We start from the raw sequence: 17,767 nt of genomic DNA, 5'->3' as shown, positions 1-17,767 counted from the left end.
AGCTTCCTTCAGGGGACTAACATTACCTCCGTCCGTGTCCCACTCAGCCCGGCAAGTGTTCGCAGGATAAACACTGCTCTAAGTGCACCTGGCACAGAAGAATACGGTCTCACTCCCGTTACACAATGGATGCTCTACCTCTTTGTGCCTGTCTCCCTGATAGATTTAAGGCCACACTAAAAAGATACAGCCTTTGACGTCGCTGGGAAGATTTAGAGCCACTGAAAGAAAATCAATTTCACTCAGAAAAAAAAAAGAAGCGTTAAAAAAAGGGACGTTTAAGTCAGAAGCGAAAAACTTCATATTTCAGATATTTTCCGTAGAAGACGCGGATTTGCAATTTGCCCTCTGTGTGGAAAAGACATAAAAATAATTTGACGACATCTCAGTAGAAGCCTTTATGGCTGATGACATACCGAGAAAGCTTTTACGTGTCCCAGTCTTTGTGTAATATTTTCCTTTTTTTTGCCGTTTTAAATGGTTATATAATAACTAGGAAAAAGCAACACGAATGCACTTGGAATCCTAATAACCCATTACCTATTTGCATTTATCAGTCTAGCGGATTTATCTATATACTGTATGTATCGACAGATGGAGTCCAGGGACCCAATTCTAGGTTCCTTTGTACTGGGGCAGATTGAGCTGTCAGCATCTGTCTCCTGAGCTTCTTGGGAGGCAGTAGAGAAAATCAGAGCTGCCAGCCAGCATTCAGACAGTGAATGGCTGTCAGCATGCTCATTGGTGGATGTCTGGAGCTCTTCACCAATAAGAGTCCAGCATTATCTTCCTGATTCCCAGCCTGCAGCCAGACATTACATGGCTGTCAACATGGTGATTGGTGGATGGCTGGAGCTAGTCACCAATAAGAGTCCACCGTTCTTTACCTGCCTCCCAACTACAACCAAATAGTGAATGTCTGTCAGAATGCTGATTGGTGGATGGCTGGAGCTATCCACCAATCAGGGTGCTGATAGCCATTCCCTATATGGAAATATGCACTGCACATAAGCGGGTCTCTGGAAAAATGGTGCAGCAGACATTTTACTGGTGATTTCTGCAGCATTGTGGAGTCTGAGCACTAGAGCACTCAGGCTCCACTGCACATTAGCAGGTCTCTGGAAAAATGGTGCGGCAGCCATTTTACTGGTGATTTCTGCAGCATTGTGGAGTCTAAGCACTAGAGCACTCAGGCTCCACTGCACATTAGCAGGTCTCTGGAAAAATGGTGCAGCAGACATTTTACTGGTGATTTCTGCAGCATTGGTGAGTCTGAGCACTAGAGCACTCAGACTCCAATGTACATTAGCAGGTCTCTGGAAAATGGTGCGGCAGACATTTTACTTGTGATTTCTGCAGCATTGTGGAGTCTGAACACTAGAGCACTCAGGCTCCACTGCACATTCGCAGGTCTCTGGAAAATGGTGCGGCAGACATTTTACTTGTGATTTCTGCAGCATTGGTGAGTCTGAGCACTAGAGCACTCAGACTCCAATGCACATAAGCAGGTCTCTGGAAAAATGGTGCGGCTGCCATTTTTCTGGCAATTTCAAACAATGGGGGTAGCATGTGCGGTGTGGGCCCCCCAGGGACTGCACCCATTATAAATATGCCCCTGTCCCCACCCATAAAAAGAGTCATATATCCTGCATCCCATCTGCTTCCTAGTTAAGCAGACAGGATGAGGAGATTACACAGGGATCATGGTGCTAAATGGAGAAGATGGGGATAAATGAAGCAAATTAGCATAATATAGCCCCCCCCCTCCCCCACATATATACAAATATATATTTATATATACTGTATATATAGCAGTGGGGAGACCGGCACTCAAACCCTCCTTTTGACAACTGGCCCTGGTGCCTGCCTTAGAACACTCTGCGGTGTTCAATAATATAGACGAATATCAGAGGCACTCATGGGACTTATAACGATAAGATGGGACGTCACAGCTGTGATCAACGTTTCAGTTTATTCAACTTTCGTTGAATTCTTATCTTTATACTGTAAGTCCCATGAGTGCCTCTGATATTCGTTCATTGCGGTGAATCTTTTTCACTGACAATCTGATTCGCCCTATTCAATGTTCACTGTTCGCCAAAAGCGGACAGTAAATGCCGGACAGTTCTCCGTTTCATTGCAATTCGCTGGTGTATTTCAATGGGGTTTTCACTGGGATTTGCCGAGAGTGTATTCAATGCTAAGATGTAGAACTGCTTTCAGCATGATTTTTGCCATGATTCACCAATTGCATTCGACATCTTTTTAAGGTGAACTGGAAAGTGATCTTTTAAACTTTTTAAAAGGTTTTTTTTGGTGTAAAAAAAATCAGTAATTTTATTATGTTAAGGGGCGTGCTATTTGGATTCATGTGATTGCAGCACATGAATATATATTTAATTTAAAAAAAATCTTTTTTTTTTTTTACACATTAAACAGCAGGGGGCGGGGGGTGCTCATTAGATATTCACTTCACACTGGTCCCGCTCATTACATATGCACGAGCGGGACCAGTGCAGCGGCTCCCTCCACAGTGCCCCTTCCCCTCACACATTCCGGACAGACAGGGAGGCTTCCATCTCCCTGCCTGCCATCGTCCCCCGGCTCCCTGCGGCATTCGTCGCAGGGGTTAAAAATCACCGTCAGGGGCAGCGAGCACCTGCGGCATTGAATAGAGTCACAAGGAGGGCTGGCAGCGAATGATACAGCCCTCCGGAACGCTGCGAATGTGCAGCGAATCCTAAACAGGATACGCTGCACATCGCCATCAGCAGCATTGAATACTGGCCATAGTGTTCTGTGACGGCCCGGCACTCCCCCAGCTGGGTTCAACTACCCTGGTGCCTTCCGGATCAATTTAGTAGGAAGAGATGGAGACAAGCAGCGGCACTCAAATGGGATTATATAAAGCGTGTATTGCAGAAAAACGAAAATCCAACGTTTCGGGTCTGGCACGCCCCTTTGTTCTCGAGACTGATTTGTCTGATAGTACACGTAATTATGTATGTCTGTCTAATTTGCATTTTGTAAAACAGAAATAACACAAAAACCAATGGTAACATGTAACACTACAATGAAAATAAAGCGATCCGTGTACTCGGCACATCACATGCAGAATTTGCTTTTATTTGGGAAAGAATGAGAAATCCGGAGAAGAGAAGGCGGGAGATCAGAGATGATGGATGACTGACAGCCAGATAAATGTCCCTAATAATATAAACTGAACACTGTACAACTGACTGAATAATAATACTCATGGTGATACGAAAGTACCAGGGATTGTTCATTAACCGGAAGTCACGGAATCCCCCCTACTGTGATCTCAGCCCTGGGCCCTTCCAGTTATCTTCCTACATGACATCATACTCCTAGCTTGTATATCACCACTCACTGTGGGACATGTCAGGTATACACAGACACAGAACGTTTCTTGTGCAACGTGTCGTCTACATCTGGCGTCTTCAGTCCCTGTATGACAGCTGTGTTGTCTACCAGTAACCGATTGACTGAAATTGCATGTGCGGCTACCATCGCTATCACTACACAACAGCGCCACCACCCTAGGATACAATAGGGATGGCCATCAACCATAGGTGATTCGAAATCATCAATGATTTACAGTATGGTCTATGTCAAATAGTTTTGCCATCGATTGGGGAGCACCCGATGGTTCCCCTCCATCGATGGCGCAGCAGAACCGTTGTTTTTTTTTTTTTTCAAGGTGCTGCTCCACTACCCCGACAACACTAAAGCCCCGCCCCCACATTCTGATTGGCCCATGGGCCAGTCAGTGAAATAAAATGGATGACCACCGATAGCTAAATCTATCAATGGCCAACAATCACATAGTTTATTACCATTGATGGCTGGTTGCGGTTTCACCATCAATGGCAACCATGCACTGATGGCCATCTCTAGGGTACATGACTTGCCCGGCAGCCCCTGCAGTCTTGTGTGCTTCCATGCAATGGCATGTGATCTGTGGTGACTCATAGGTCAAGCACACCATGCCGTCTTCCCGCCAGAGTGCCTGCTCGCGCACAACTGCTGCTCTTCTGTTCGGCCCTGTGCCTCCATCTGATGCTGCATTATGTACTAGGTATAATTGCTGTGCGGGACACTGGGGGTAGATGTATGAAGCAGTCATAAGGGAGAAGCGAGCCAGAGGAGAAGTGGCCCATGGCAACCAATCAGCACTGAAGTAACATCTGTAATTTACATAATATAAAATTTTACAGAGCAGCTGATTGGATGCCATGGGCCATGTCTCCTCTGGTTCACTTCTCCCTTATCACTGCTTCATACATCTACCCTGTGTGGGGAATTACCTGTAAGGGGCAAAGTGTGGAATTACTGTGGGGGCAGTGAGGGGCCAAGGGCCTGATTCAGACCTGTTCTCTAGGCTGCTTTTACTTGCAGCCTAGCAAACAGATCAGCGTCGCCCGCTACCCCGCCGAATGTTAGGGGCCAGATTTGATGAGTCAAATTTGGATTACTGTGTGGGCCATTGCCTTTACATTACTTTGGGGGTCGGAATGTTTTATTATTGTGGCAACGAATAGGCCTGATTCTGGTTCACTCGCAACAGCAAATTCTGTCTCTAATGGACAAAACCATATGCACTGCAGGCAGGGGCGGATTGGACCACCGGGAAACCGGGCCATTTCCCGGTGGGCCGGCCCCTAATAGTCACTAAAAGGCCGCTCACCCCATTGGCGGGGCCGCAGACCGCCATCTCTGCGGTTAACGGGCGGCCGTGGCCGCAGCACTGTGCCCCAAACAAATATGGCTGCGGGCAGCCTCGGCTATTACAGAAATAAAAATGGCCGCGGGAGTGCTGGTGCGCATGTGCGACCGCACGCAGCTGCTCCCGCGGTTCTGTGGCAAGCACTCACTGTGAGGATGGTTGCGCAGGGAGGCTCTCTCCCTGCTGTACATCCCCGGCCGCTTCTGTCCTCAGACTCTGTAGCTGCCGGCTGCCAGTAGTACACTGTCACACTACATTAGAGGCAGCAGCGCCGGCAGCACAGAGCTCTCTCCCTGGCTTCCAACCCACTTTCATGTGTCATCAGTCATGACAGCAGGGACTGGAAAGGGGGCGGAGCAACACGGAGTTGAGGGGCGGGGCTACACGAGTGGAAGGGGGCGGAGCTACACGGGAGCACACATCTAATGAAAGGAAGAAGTAGATGAAGTGCCAGCCAGCTTGATTTTAAGGTAACTAAAGTGTGAGAGAGAGGTTCATACTGTGAGGCATATGTATAATGGACATCACGGTGTGGGGCATATGTATAATGGACATCATGGTGTGGGCAAATGTATAATGGGCATCAGGGTGTGCGGCATATGTATAATGGGCATCACGGCGTGTGGCATATGTATAATGGAGCATCACGGTGTGGCATATGTATAATGGGCATCACAGTGTGCGGCATATGTATAATGGGCATCACGGCGTGTGGCATATGTATAATGGAGTATCACGGTGTGTGGCATATGTATAATGGACATCTCTGTGTGGGGCATATGTATAATGGACATCACGGTGTGGGGCATATGTATAATGGACATCACGGTGTGGGCATATGTATAATGGGCATCAGGGTGTGCGGCATATGTATAATGGGCATCACGGCGTGTGGCATATGTATAATGGAGCATCACGGTGTGGCATATGTATAATGGGCATCACAGTGTGCGGCATATGTATAATGGGCATCACGGCGTGTGGCATATGTATAATGGAGTATCACGGTGTGTGGCATATGTATAATGGACATCTCTGTGTGGGGCATATGTATAATGGACATCACGGTGTGGGGCATATGTATAATGGACATCACGGTGTGGGCATATGTATAATGGGCATCAGGGTGTGCGGCATATGTATAATGGGCATCACGGCGTGTGGCATATGTATAATGGAGCATCACGGTGTGGCATATGTATAATGGGCATCACAGTGTGCGGCATATGTATAATGGGCATCACGGCGTGTGGCATATGTATAATGGAGTATCACGGTGTGTGGCATATGTATAATGGACATCACGGTGTGAGGCATATGTATAATGGGCATCACGTGTGTGTGGCATATGTATAATGGGCATCACGGTGTGCGGCACAAGTATAATGGGCATCACGGTGTGCGGCATATGTATAATGGCATCAGGGTGTGCGGCATATGTATAATGGACATCACGGTGTGGGGCATATGTATAATGGACATCACGGTGTGGGCATATGTATAATGGGCATCAGGGTGTGCGGCATATGTATAATGGGCATCACGGCGTGTGGCATATGTATAATGGAGCATCACGGTGTGGCATATGTATAATGGGCATCACAGTGTGCGGCATATGTATAATGGGCATCACGGCGTGTGGCATATGTATAATGGAGTATCACGGTGTGTGGCATATGTATAATGGACATCACGGTGTGAGGCATATGTATAATGGGCATCACGTGTGTGTGGCATATGTATAATGGGCATCACGGTGTGCGGCACAAGTATAATGGGCATCACGGTGTGCGGCATATGTATAATGGCATCAGGGTGTGCGGCATATGTATAATGGGCATCACGGTGTGCGACATATGTATAATGGCATCAGGGTGTGCGGCATATGTATAATGGACATCACGGTGTGGGGCATATGTATAATGGACATCACGGTGTGGGCATATGTATAATGGGCATCAGGGTGTGCGGCATATGTATAATGGGCATCACGGTGTGTGACATATGTATAATGGAGCATCACGGTGTGTGGCATATGTATAATGGGCATCACGGTGTGCGGCATATGTATAATGGGCATCACGGTGTGTGACATATGTATAATGGAGCATCACGGTGTGGGGCATATGTATAATGGACATCACGGTGTGTGACATATGTATAATTGGGCATCACGTGTGTGTGGCATATGTATAATGGGCATCACGGTGTGCGGCACAAGTATAATGGGCATCACGGTGTGGGGCATATGTATAATGGCATCAGGGTGTGCGGTATATGTATAATGGGCATCACGGTGTGTGACATATGTATAATGGAGCATCACGGTGTGTGGCATATGTATAATGGGCATCACGGTGTGCGGCATATGTATAATGGGCATCACGGTGTGTGACATATGTATAATGGAGCATCACGGTGTGGGGCATATGTATAATGGACATCACGGTGTGTGACATATGTATAATGGAGCATCACGGTGTGTGGCATATGTATAATGGGCATCACGGTGTGCGGCATATGTATAATGGGCATCACGGTGTGTGACATATGTATAATGGGCATCACGGTGTGAGGCATATGTATAATGGCATCACGGTGTGCGGCATATGTATAATGGGCATCACGGTGTGCGGCATATGTATAATGGGCATCACGGTGTGTGACATATGTATAATGGCATCACGGTGTGTGGCATATGTATAATGGAGCATCACGGTGTGCGGCATATGTATAATGGAGTATCACGGTGTGTGGCATATGTATAATGGGCATCACGGTGTGCGGCACAAGTATAATGGGCATCACGGTGTGCGGCATATGTATAATGGCATCAGGGTGTGCGGCATATGTATAATGGGCATCACAGTGTGCGGCATATGTATAATGGGCATCACGGCGTGTGGCATATGTATAATGGCCATCATGGTGTGTGGCATATGTATAATGGAGTATCACGGTGTGTGGCATATGTATAATGGACATCTCTGTGTGGGGCATATGTATAATGGACATCACGGTGTGGGGCATATGTATAATGGACATCACGGTGTGGGCATATGTATAATGGGCATCAGGGTGTGCGGCATATGTATAATGGGCATCACGGCGTGTGGCATATGTATAATGGAGCATCACGGTGTGGCATATGTATAATGGGCATCACAGTGTGCGGCATATGTATAATGGGCATCACGGCGTGTGGCATATGTATAATGGAGTATCACGGTGTGTGGCATATGTATAATGGACATCACGGTGTGAGGCATATGTATAATGGGCATCACGTGTGTGTGGCATATGTATAATGGGCATCACGGTGTGCGGCACAAGTATAATGGGCATCACGGTGTGGGGCATATGTATAATGGCATCAGGGTGTGCGGCATATGTATAATGGGCATCACGGTGTGTGACATATGTATAATGGAGCATCACGGTGTGTGGCATATGTATAATGGGCATCACGTTGTGCGGCATATGTATAATGGGCATCACGGTGTGTGACATATGTATAATGGAGCATCACGGTGTGGGGCATATGTATAATGGACATCACCGTGTGTGACATATGTATAATTGGGCATCACGTGTGTGTGGCATATGTATAATGGGCATCACGGTGTGCGGCACAAGTATAATGGGCATCACGGTGTGGGGCATATGTATAATGGCATCACGGTGTGCGGCATATGTATAATGGGCATCACGGTGTGTGACATATGTATAATGGAGCATCACGGTGTGTGACATATGTATAATGGAGCATCACGGTGTGTGGCATATGTATAATGGGCATCACGGTGTGCGGCATATGTATAATGGGCATCACGGTGTGTGACATATGTATAATGGAGCATCACGGTGTGGGGCATATGTATAATGGACATCACGGTGTGTGACATATGTATAATGGAGCATCACGGTGTGCGGCATATGTATAATGGGCATCACGGTGTGCGGCATATGTATAATGGGCATCACGGTGTGTGACATATGTATAATGGGCATCACGGTGTGAGGCATATGTATAATGGCATCACGGTGTGCGGCATATGTATAATGGGCATCACGGTGTGCGGCATATGTATAATGGGCATCACGGTGTGTGACATATGTATAATGGCATCACGGTGTGTGGCATATGTATAATGGAGCATCACGGTGTGCGGCATATGTATAATGGAGTATCACGGTGTGTGGCATATGTATAATGGGCATCACGGTGTGCGGCACAAGTATAATGGGCATCACGGTGTGCAGCATATGTATAATGGCATCAGGGTGTGCGGCATATGTATAATGGGCATCACGGTGTGAGGCATATGTGTAATGGGCATCACGGTGTGTGGCATATGTATAATGGGCATCACGGTGTGTGGCATATGTATAATGGGCATCACGGTGTGCGGCATATGTATAATGGCATCAGGGTGTGCGGCATATGTATAATGGCATCAGGGTGTGCGGCATATCTATAATGGGCATCAGGGTGTGCGGCATATGTATAATGGGCATCATGTGTGCGGCATATGTATAATGGCATCAGGATGTGTGGCATATGTATAATGGGCATCACGGTGTATGGCATATCTATAATGGGCATCACTGTCTCCTCCACCATTTTGTGACTCCCCTCCCTGCATCCCCTGCCACCCTGCATCCCCCCTCCTACCCTGCATCCTGTGCCACCATGCCCCCTCACACTCTGCGTCCTGTGCCACCCTGTGTAAGTCCTCACTCCCTTCGTTCTCAGCCACTCTGCATCTCCCCTCCCAGCATTCTACGCCACCCTCCATCCCCCCCTCCCTCCCTGCATCCTCTTCCACCCTGCCACTCTACTGTGTTGGGAGACCCCCTGTCACCCCCCCCCCCCCCATCTCTATCTCCCCAGCCCCACAGGCTGTAGAATAAACGCTGTACGCATGCGCCTATTCTGCAGCCTGAGGGGCTGGGGACATAGCCAGCAGCTAAGAGAGCCACTAGCCATGCCCTCACAGCGGCAAAAATTGGGCGTGGCCTTGTTGGAATAGGCCACACCCCCATATTGATAGGCCACACCCCCTAAAAATTCGCGCAACAACACTCCCCCCCCCTCTTAGGGCTGCTTCAAGATTTTTCCCGGGCTGGTTTTAATTCCCAATCCGCCCCTGACTGCAGGTGGGGCAGATATAAGATGTGCAGAGAGTTAGATTTGGGTGAGATTTTGTTTCTGTGAAGGGTAAATACTTTATTTTTACACTGCTATATAGATGTCAGCTTGAAGTTCAAACCCCACCCAAATCTAACTCTCTCTGCACCTGTAACATCTGCAGTGCACATGGTTTTGTCCATTCAAGAGAGAATTTGCTTTTGCGAGTGAACCATATTCAGGCCCAATGTGTGTGTGTGTGTGTGTGTGTGTGTGTGTATGTTTTTTCCCAGTGTGTGTTTTTTTCCTTGTGGGGGACTGATAGTTGCAAATCACTGCTGCAAGGGATCAAAGTTATTACACACGTAAAAAAGTGCACGTGGAGCAATTTAAGCCCCCGGCACTCTTTACCTAGCACGGCGCCCACGATTTTGATCGTGGGCATCGCAGGTAAAAAAATCGCGGGCATCGCGGCCATTGAATGCACTAAAAATCGGGTGCGACGCGACCGACGCGATGCCCGCGATTTCCCATAGGGAACAATGTTAAATGTCTCAATTGACCCGATTTTCCTGTTCAATGCCTCAATTGACCCGATTTTTAAATAGGAAACAATGTTAAATGGCCCACAGAGGCCAAATAGCCACCCTGAAGTGTGAAATGGCACCCACAATTGTTAACACCACCCCACGATCAACGCCAACCCAAAGCGTGGCGAGCGCAGCGAGCCGGCGAGGGGCGGCGGTACCTTTTCATACCCCCACTATCCACGTCGGCGTGGAGTTGAGAATAGAATAGTGTGGCGAGCGCAGCGAGCCACCGAGCCCGAAGCGTGGCGAGCGAAGCGAGCCCCGTGAGGGGACGCGGATACCTTCACAGGTAAACGCGTCCCTTCGCGGGCTTCACAGGTATCCGGCTGCGCTCGCCACGCTTCGGGCTCGGTGGCTCGCTGCGCTCTCCACACTATTCTATTCTCATCTCCACGCCGACGTGGATAGTGGGGGTATGAAAAGGTCATAGGACGCGTACCGCCGCCCCTCGCAGGCTCGCTGCGCTCGCCACGCTTCGGGTTCACGTTGATCGTGGGGTGGCGTTAACAATTGTGGGGGCCATTTCACACTTCAGGGTGCCTATTTGGCCTCTGTGGGCCATTTAACATTGTTTCCTATGGAAAAATCGGGTCAATTGAGGCATTGAACAGGAAAATCGGGTCAATTGAGACATTTAACATTGTTCCCTATGGGAAATCGCGGGCATCGCGTCGGTCACGTCGCACCCGATTTTTTAGTGCATTCGATGCCCACGATGGGCGCCGTGCTAAGTAAAGAGTACCAAGCCCCCTATACACTGAATGAGTCCATAATTGGCGATGACGGGGTAGGGGGGCAAGGGAGCAACTGTGGCGGGAACAAAAAAATGTGAAAAACTCACGTAGACATTTTGACTGTCGACTTTCCCATTGTCTAATGCTTGTGTCGACCTTCTGGCTCTTAGCCATGTCAACCTACTGTATATGAAGTGTCGACATAAGCCCTGTCAACCTTTAGTGGTTGTCCTAATGTATGCCTAGCGACCATATCCCAGTAATTCTAGCACAGTATGTACAAGGCTCAGCAATTAGCTGAGAGATCACAAAGATGAGAAATTCCCTTTATACTGAAAACTCTTTAATTTTTTTTTTTCATTTTAAAGGGGTTGAGGCCGATCAGACACAGGAGACAAATTGATTAATTGAGAATACCAATCACTTTTCCCCTTTAGCAATACCAACAGAAAGCCGCGACCTTTACAATATAAACCTATTTTGAATATAATATTTGATTGGATAATTTTCTATGCCAAGTGTCATAATAGTTCTGTATAAATTGTAGACTGAAAGTTACATTTCACCACATCGGCCCCTGCACACTGTGATAAATGGTTATATATTTCTCTATTGTTGTGTGTTTCTGACAGCACTTTGCAATTTATTGGCGGCAAACTAAATGAACCTCTTTCATTTTCTATAACTGTGATAAATCACCGCTTACAAATTCACACAGCAATGGCTGACACGCTGAGTTGTAGAGAAATGATCCAACACATAACCATGTACGTACACATGTATGTAATATCAGAGATGAAGGATAGGGTGAGGATGAGGGAAAGAGGGTTAGGGCGAGGCATTACGAAGGGAGGGTCAGGGTTAGTCTGTGGGGGGTGGCAGTTAGGATTAGACACTGCCGATGGGGAGGTCGGGTTAGAGATAGGCTTCAGAAATATGGGTTAAATTACTAACCATCATGTTCTTGAAATATGACTTTTGGTTTAGAGTAAAGAATAATTGAATAAAGGAGGAAAGCCCGTTGACACGAGAAAATTTATTTTCACCAGAGCTTGATTTTGCTTATCTATATATTTTAATATAGTGTGGCAGGGACAGCAAACTTCAACATTAAGGTAATGTGGAAGATCCGGTCCAGGTTTTAGAGCAGCAGCAGCAGGAAAACTGATGTGATCAGGGTTGGGCTGATTAGCAGCACCTGTGGTTTCCTGATATAAGTGTTTCCAGGTCAGAGGGTCAGGGCTCCTGATGATGGAACCGCTGCCCAGGTGATAGGCCGGGGGTGTGGCCTACAGTAGGGACCACTGGAACATACTGAGGAGTTTGTACTATGCTGTGACACCTGTATGCCGCAATGCTGTAACATTGCTCGCCTATGCTGATTACCTGGTATGCTGTGTACTTGCTACACAATAAAGACCAAGACTTCATATTTATCTTATGTGATTCCTTGTCACATTTGGCGCCAACCATGGGGCACATACAGCTGGAAACTACAATACAGTCTACAAAACCTTGGGTAAGTAGATACCTGTGTTTCAAACTTGCAAGTTTGGTTTGGTTGTATACTGTGCAGCTGGCTTGGAAGCCAGAAACGGTTTCACTTGTGGTGAGAGAGGGAGCCTTAATGGACTATCGCATTCTTAATAGACTGCAGTTTTGTGTTACAAGTGGCCAGTAAAGCAGGCAGGTGTCAGCTAAAGTCTGTTGTTCGAGTCTGGCACATTGTAGTAAGCCTCCTAAGTTTTCCTTAAAGGGGAAGCACAGGGTAATAAGGAGGAATTGCTCAAAACATTTGCTAAACTGGAAACTATACATGAAGAGGAAAGGGGGGGCATGAGTGGGAGAGACTACCGAAGCTCACCCCAGCTGATGACATAGAGGCATTCCTTTGCACGTTTGAGCTGATGACAATGCATTTGGGATGGCCTGCGGAGGAATGGTCTAACAGGCTGGCTATGACGGTGTCAGACCGCTTAGTGCAGCAGTGAGCCCTTCAAGTTGACCCCCAGACATTTGAGGAGCTGGCAGTAGTAATTGAGTGGTACTTGATCCTGGGAAAATTGAATAAAGCCAGGTCAGGATTTGTGCCAGTACAAAGCCCAGCACTCAGGTCCTGGTGGTTAAGCCAGAGGCTCCGCCTCCCATGGCAAACTTTGAATGCAGCAAGCCTGGTCATATACGGCGGGACTACCCAAAACAGGGAAAGCCAATGGATTCCAGTGCAGGAAAAGCAGTTCAGCCATTGGGTAGCATGTCCGCTGTGGGTGTGTCCCAAACAGAGTCCACTCTATTCCAGATGCTGGTACATTTGCCAGGAGATCCGGGCACTCGTAGATATTGGCAGTGAGTTGCTGGTATTAGTCACGGGCAAAACGATTCATTGAAATGAGTTGAGACACAAGGCTCAGCTCAGTGAAGTGTGTTGATACGGCACACGAGTCACTACTCATTAGGAAATGCAGGCACAGAGAGACAGTGCACATTTCACGGCACATTTAGTGAGTTGCAGAGGCTCAGTCCCTCAGTGTGCTGGCAGACAGGAAGTAAGACAGTGGCTGGGCTCCTGACTCATATGCAAATGCAGGCACAGAGAGACAGTGCAAGGGGCTCACAACTCATTAGGATTTGCAGGCACAGAGAGACAGTGCAAGGCTCACGGCACATTTAGTGCAGGGTTGCCGACTTTAATATTCTCCTCTCTGGGAGAAGCCCGGAGAGGAGAGTTTCAGCAGCTGCACGGGGGGGCAGGGCTTGAGCGTGATGTCACTAAGCCCCACCCCATGTTGTTAAACAGGGGAATTTGCGGATCTCCTTGGAGGGGGCGGGGCTAAAATGACCCAATTTTCCCATTTTAGCTCCGCTCCCTCCTCTGAGACCCACGGATCGGGGGTCCCCCTTTACTCAGGGAGGGTTGCCGGCCAAGACTCCCGGCCAATCCGGGAGAGTAGGCAACCCTGATTTAGTGAGTTGCACAGGGTCAGTCCCTCAGTGTGCTGGCAGACAGGAAGTAAGACAGTGGCTGTGCTCATGACTCATATAGGATTGCAGGCACAGCGAGACAGTGCAAGGGGCTCACAACACATTTAGTGAGTTGCAGAGGCTCAGTCTAATAGTGACTGTGCAGTGCTTATGCAATGATTGTTAATAATATACTAACATAGATTCAGTGTTATGTTTATATATTATTAATAATCATTGGTTGCATCTCAGTTAATGAATATGCACAAAAACTTTCTCTTCTTAATCAGAGTTAAACAGCGACACTGCTACTGCTGCTGTCTCGAGTCATCCAACAGTGAGTGACTCGTATCATGCAATCAGCTCAATGGTCTGACTCACCGAGTCAAGACAACGATTCACTAGCCATCTGTGGCTGGTATTATAAGCTGCACATGTGCATTCATGGGGTGGCCATTTAGGGGAGGAGAAAACACTCCAATGCATACAGTTATGGTTCTTTTGGCCCGGCATCTATGCCTCAGTCAAGAGGTATTGTCATGAATGCTCAGTGTGCCAGAAGATGGCCCCTCGGACAGAGTTTATGGCTCCATTGGTACCCCATCCCTATCATCTCTGTGTCTTTTGAGCAGATTGGTATGGATCTAATAGAGCCAGTAGAAAAACATGCTTGAGGGCACTAACACATACTTTTGGTATTGGATTATGCCACCAGATACCTGGAAGCTATACCTCTGCATAATATGAAATCTGGCACTATTGCAAATGAGTTACTAACCATGTATACCTGCTTAGGAATACCAAAGGCATACCCTCCAACATTTCCATCTAAAAAATCGGTACAGGGGTGTGGCCATGGTTAAAAGGGGGCGTGGCCTTCACCATTTTACTTTGGACTACATGTGCCAATTTCTTTATGAGGCCCATTTTAATATAAATCCTGCGCTGGCTGTCCCTACCTCGTCAGCTTTGCGGGGTCTGGCCATAAAATCGCCGACTGTCCCCGCTGTCGGGTTCTCCATGCTGCGGCACGTCCATGCTGTGGTGACGTCACGCAGCCCCGTAGGTGGCGGCTTGTGCTATTGCGGCCGGGACTTGTGGTCTCTGGACAGCCGACATCCTCCAACCACAATCTCTCCCTGAGCAGCAGGGAGGGGCAAGCCTGTCACAGCCCTCCGCTGTGCACCCTGGGAGATGTAGTCCTGGCCGGCTGCTTATCCATGCTCTCTGGGGAGCAGTCGGCAGTGTAATAAACTACATCTCCCAGAATCCCTCAGGCAGCTAAAGCTGATGTTAACAAAAACCGGTACATTCGGTACAGTTTATTTTAGCCGGTACAGACCGTTAAAAAACGGTACTGTACCGGCTAAAACGGTACAGTTGGAGGGTATGCAAAGGAGGTCCTAACGGACCAAGGTACCCTGCTTGTTTCCAAGCTCATGAAGGATTTATGCTGGTTTTTAAAAGTAGACAGGATTACTTTCTCATTGTGCCACCCAGAAACAGACGGCCTGGTAGAGAGATTTATTAAAACCCTTTAAGCAAATGATAAAGAGGGCAGTGTCTCAAGAAAAATGATACTGGCATGATGTTCATTGTCAGAGAGGTACCCCAATTCACTAAAGGGTTTAGGCCCTTATTCTAGTTGAATCGGACGGATGCGTATTTCGGACAAAAACCGAGTGTTCTTAGCCCCGCCTACCGTACGGATCGCTCACACCGTCCGAATGCGGTAAGACTCAGAGCAAACGGACTGCGGGTGGATGTTTCATGTGAACACCTCCCCCATCTGTGGGAACCTCCCCCATCCTCCGATGGACGCTGACCATCGAATGATGGACCGAGCGGTCAGGAACCAGACCACTCGGACATGTTTTTGCAGGGATATGGGCGGGCAGCAGACATCCGGCTATGTCAGCTGTCCGCCCCCCACATGTGCGTCACAGACTACAACAATTTCACCCGATCCCTATGGATCGGGCCAAGAAGTCGGGTCGAATTGGATGTGTGGTACCGTGTGCATCGGGTTGGATAGATTGAACCCGATGCACATAAAATGTATCAGATTCCAAGCACCACCTATGTGCAGGGGCATACAGTGGCAGGTGCCGGGCAGCGGAGATGCCTACACAATATCGGGGATCAGCTCAGGCCATGGAGACACTTTCAGGCAGTCAGGGCTGAGCCAGGTCCCCAGCACGGAGAGGTCTCTGCAGTCAGTGCCGGAGACCCGGCTCACTCTGCTGTCAGTGCGGGGTGAGCTGTGCCAGACCACCAGCTTCCTGGGAGCCATGAAGGGTAATGTATGTGTGATTTCATTGGTGTAAAATGTAAGTAATAAAGTTGTACTTTTCTAGGTATGTATGTCTTTATTTAACATTCTACATAACTACAAGTCTAAGGGGGCCCATTAATGTCCCACATGCTGGGACTTGTGGTCCCCAAGTCCCAGCATGCAGGGGAGGCCAAATGGAAATTGTAGTTCTACTTTAAAAACTTAAAAAAAAAAAATTACACTTAATTTATCATCCCGGCATCCACTTTCCAAGGACACCGGGGACAGCTTCAGGCTTCAACCCTGAATAGGTGAAGCCTGGTGGGGGACCCCTTTATTGGAGGGGTCCCCACTCCCCCAGGTACTCCGTGGTACTTGTGTCGCCAGCTGTGACATGACACCACTGGCTGTTGGAGGCTGGTGCCTGTTCCAAATTATGGGGGTCCCCAGCTGACCAGCCACAGTCTTCATGTTTCAGCTGGGGAACCTTGTGTCCCCTGGCTGTGGCATGGCACCACTGGCTGTTAGAGCCTGATGCCTGTTCCAAATTACAGGGGTCCCCAGTTTTTTTGTCCCACATATTTTTGAATCTAGGACCGGTCCAAGAGCCCAGTGCTGGTTTCTTAAATTTGGGGAACCAGGACCGACTCAATGAGCTCGGGGCTGGTTATGTTAGGGAGAGGGGACCACCCCATGTAATTTTTTTTTCATTTAGTTTATTTTGGACAGAACCATGCACAAATCACACTTATTTGTGCATGATTCTGTGACACTTGCCAGGCTGGACCTGGTCAATTTTTTTTGCAATTTTTGCTTATTTTAATGGTGAAAATTCGCCCAATTATATTTGCGATTTTCATGTTTTCTATGAGAATGTGCGATTTTTTTAAGACAGGTGAAAATGTGCACATTTTACCGCATTTCACATGTTATTACGTGTGTGATTTCCGGAAAACGTGCAAATTCGTCCGTTTTTGTCTAAAAATGTCACCGTTTAATATTTCACCCCTGATGTCAGCCATGATGGTCTTGTGAATATTTAATAGTTATCTTTGCTGTGCGCAAATGTTTACAGTGTATATATGGTGTCTAAAGTTATTTTGTGCACGTGGCAATTGCTTGTGTTAATGCTGAACTTTGCAATAAGCATCATCTCTATGGAATGTATAATGTAATAATTTTTATGTCTGCCTAGTGGGTGGTCAGTGTTACCAACTGAGATTTCTGATACAGCACTGCAGTGATAAAGTACGTTTCATGCATAAATAATAGAAAATAATTAAATTTCAAGGTTAACCATGGAGGCCCAGTAATATACTTTACACTCAT

The sequence above is a fragment of the Crinia signifera genome, chromosome 1 (genome assembly GCF_055691185.1).
Source record: "Crinia signifera chromosome 1, ASM5569118v1, whole genome shotgun sequence".
Lineage (NCBI taxonomy): Eukaryota > Metazoa > Chordata > Amphibia > Anura > Myobatrachidae > Crinia > Crinia signifera.
This window is presented reverse-complemented; position numbering follows the sequence as displayed.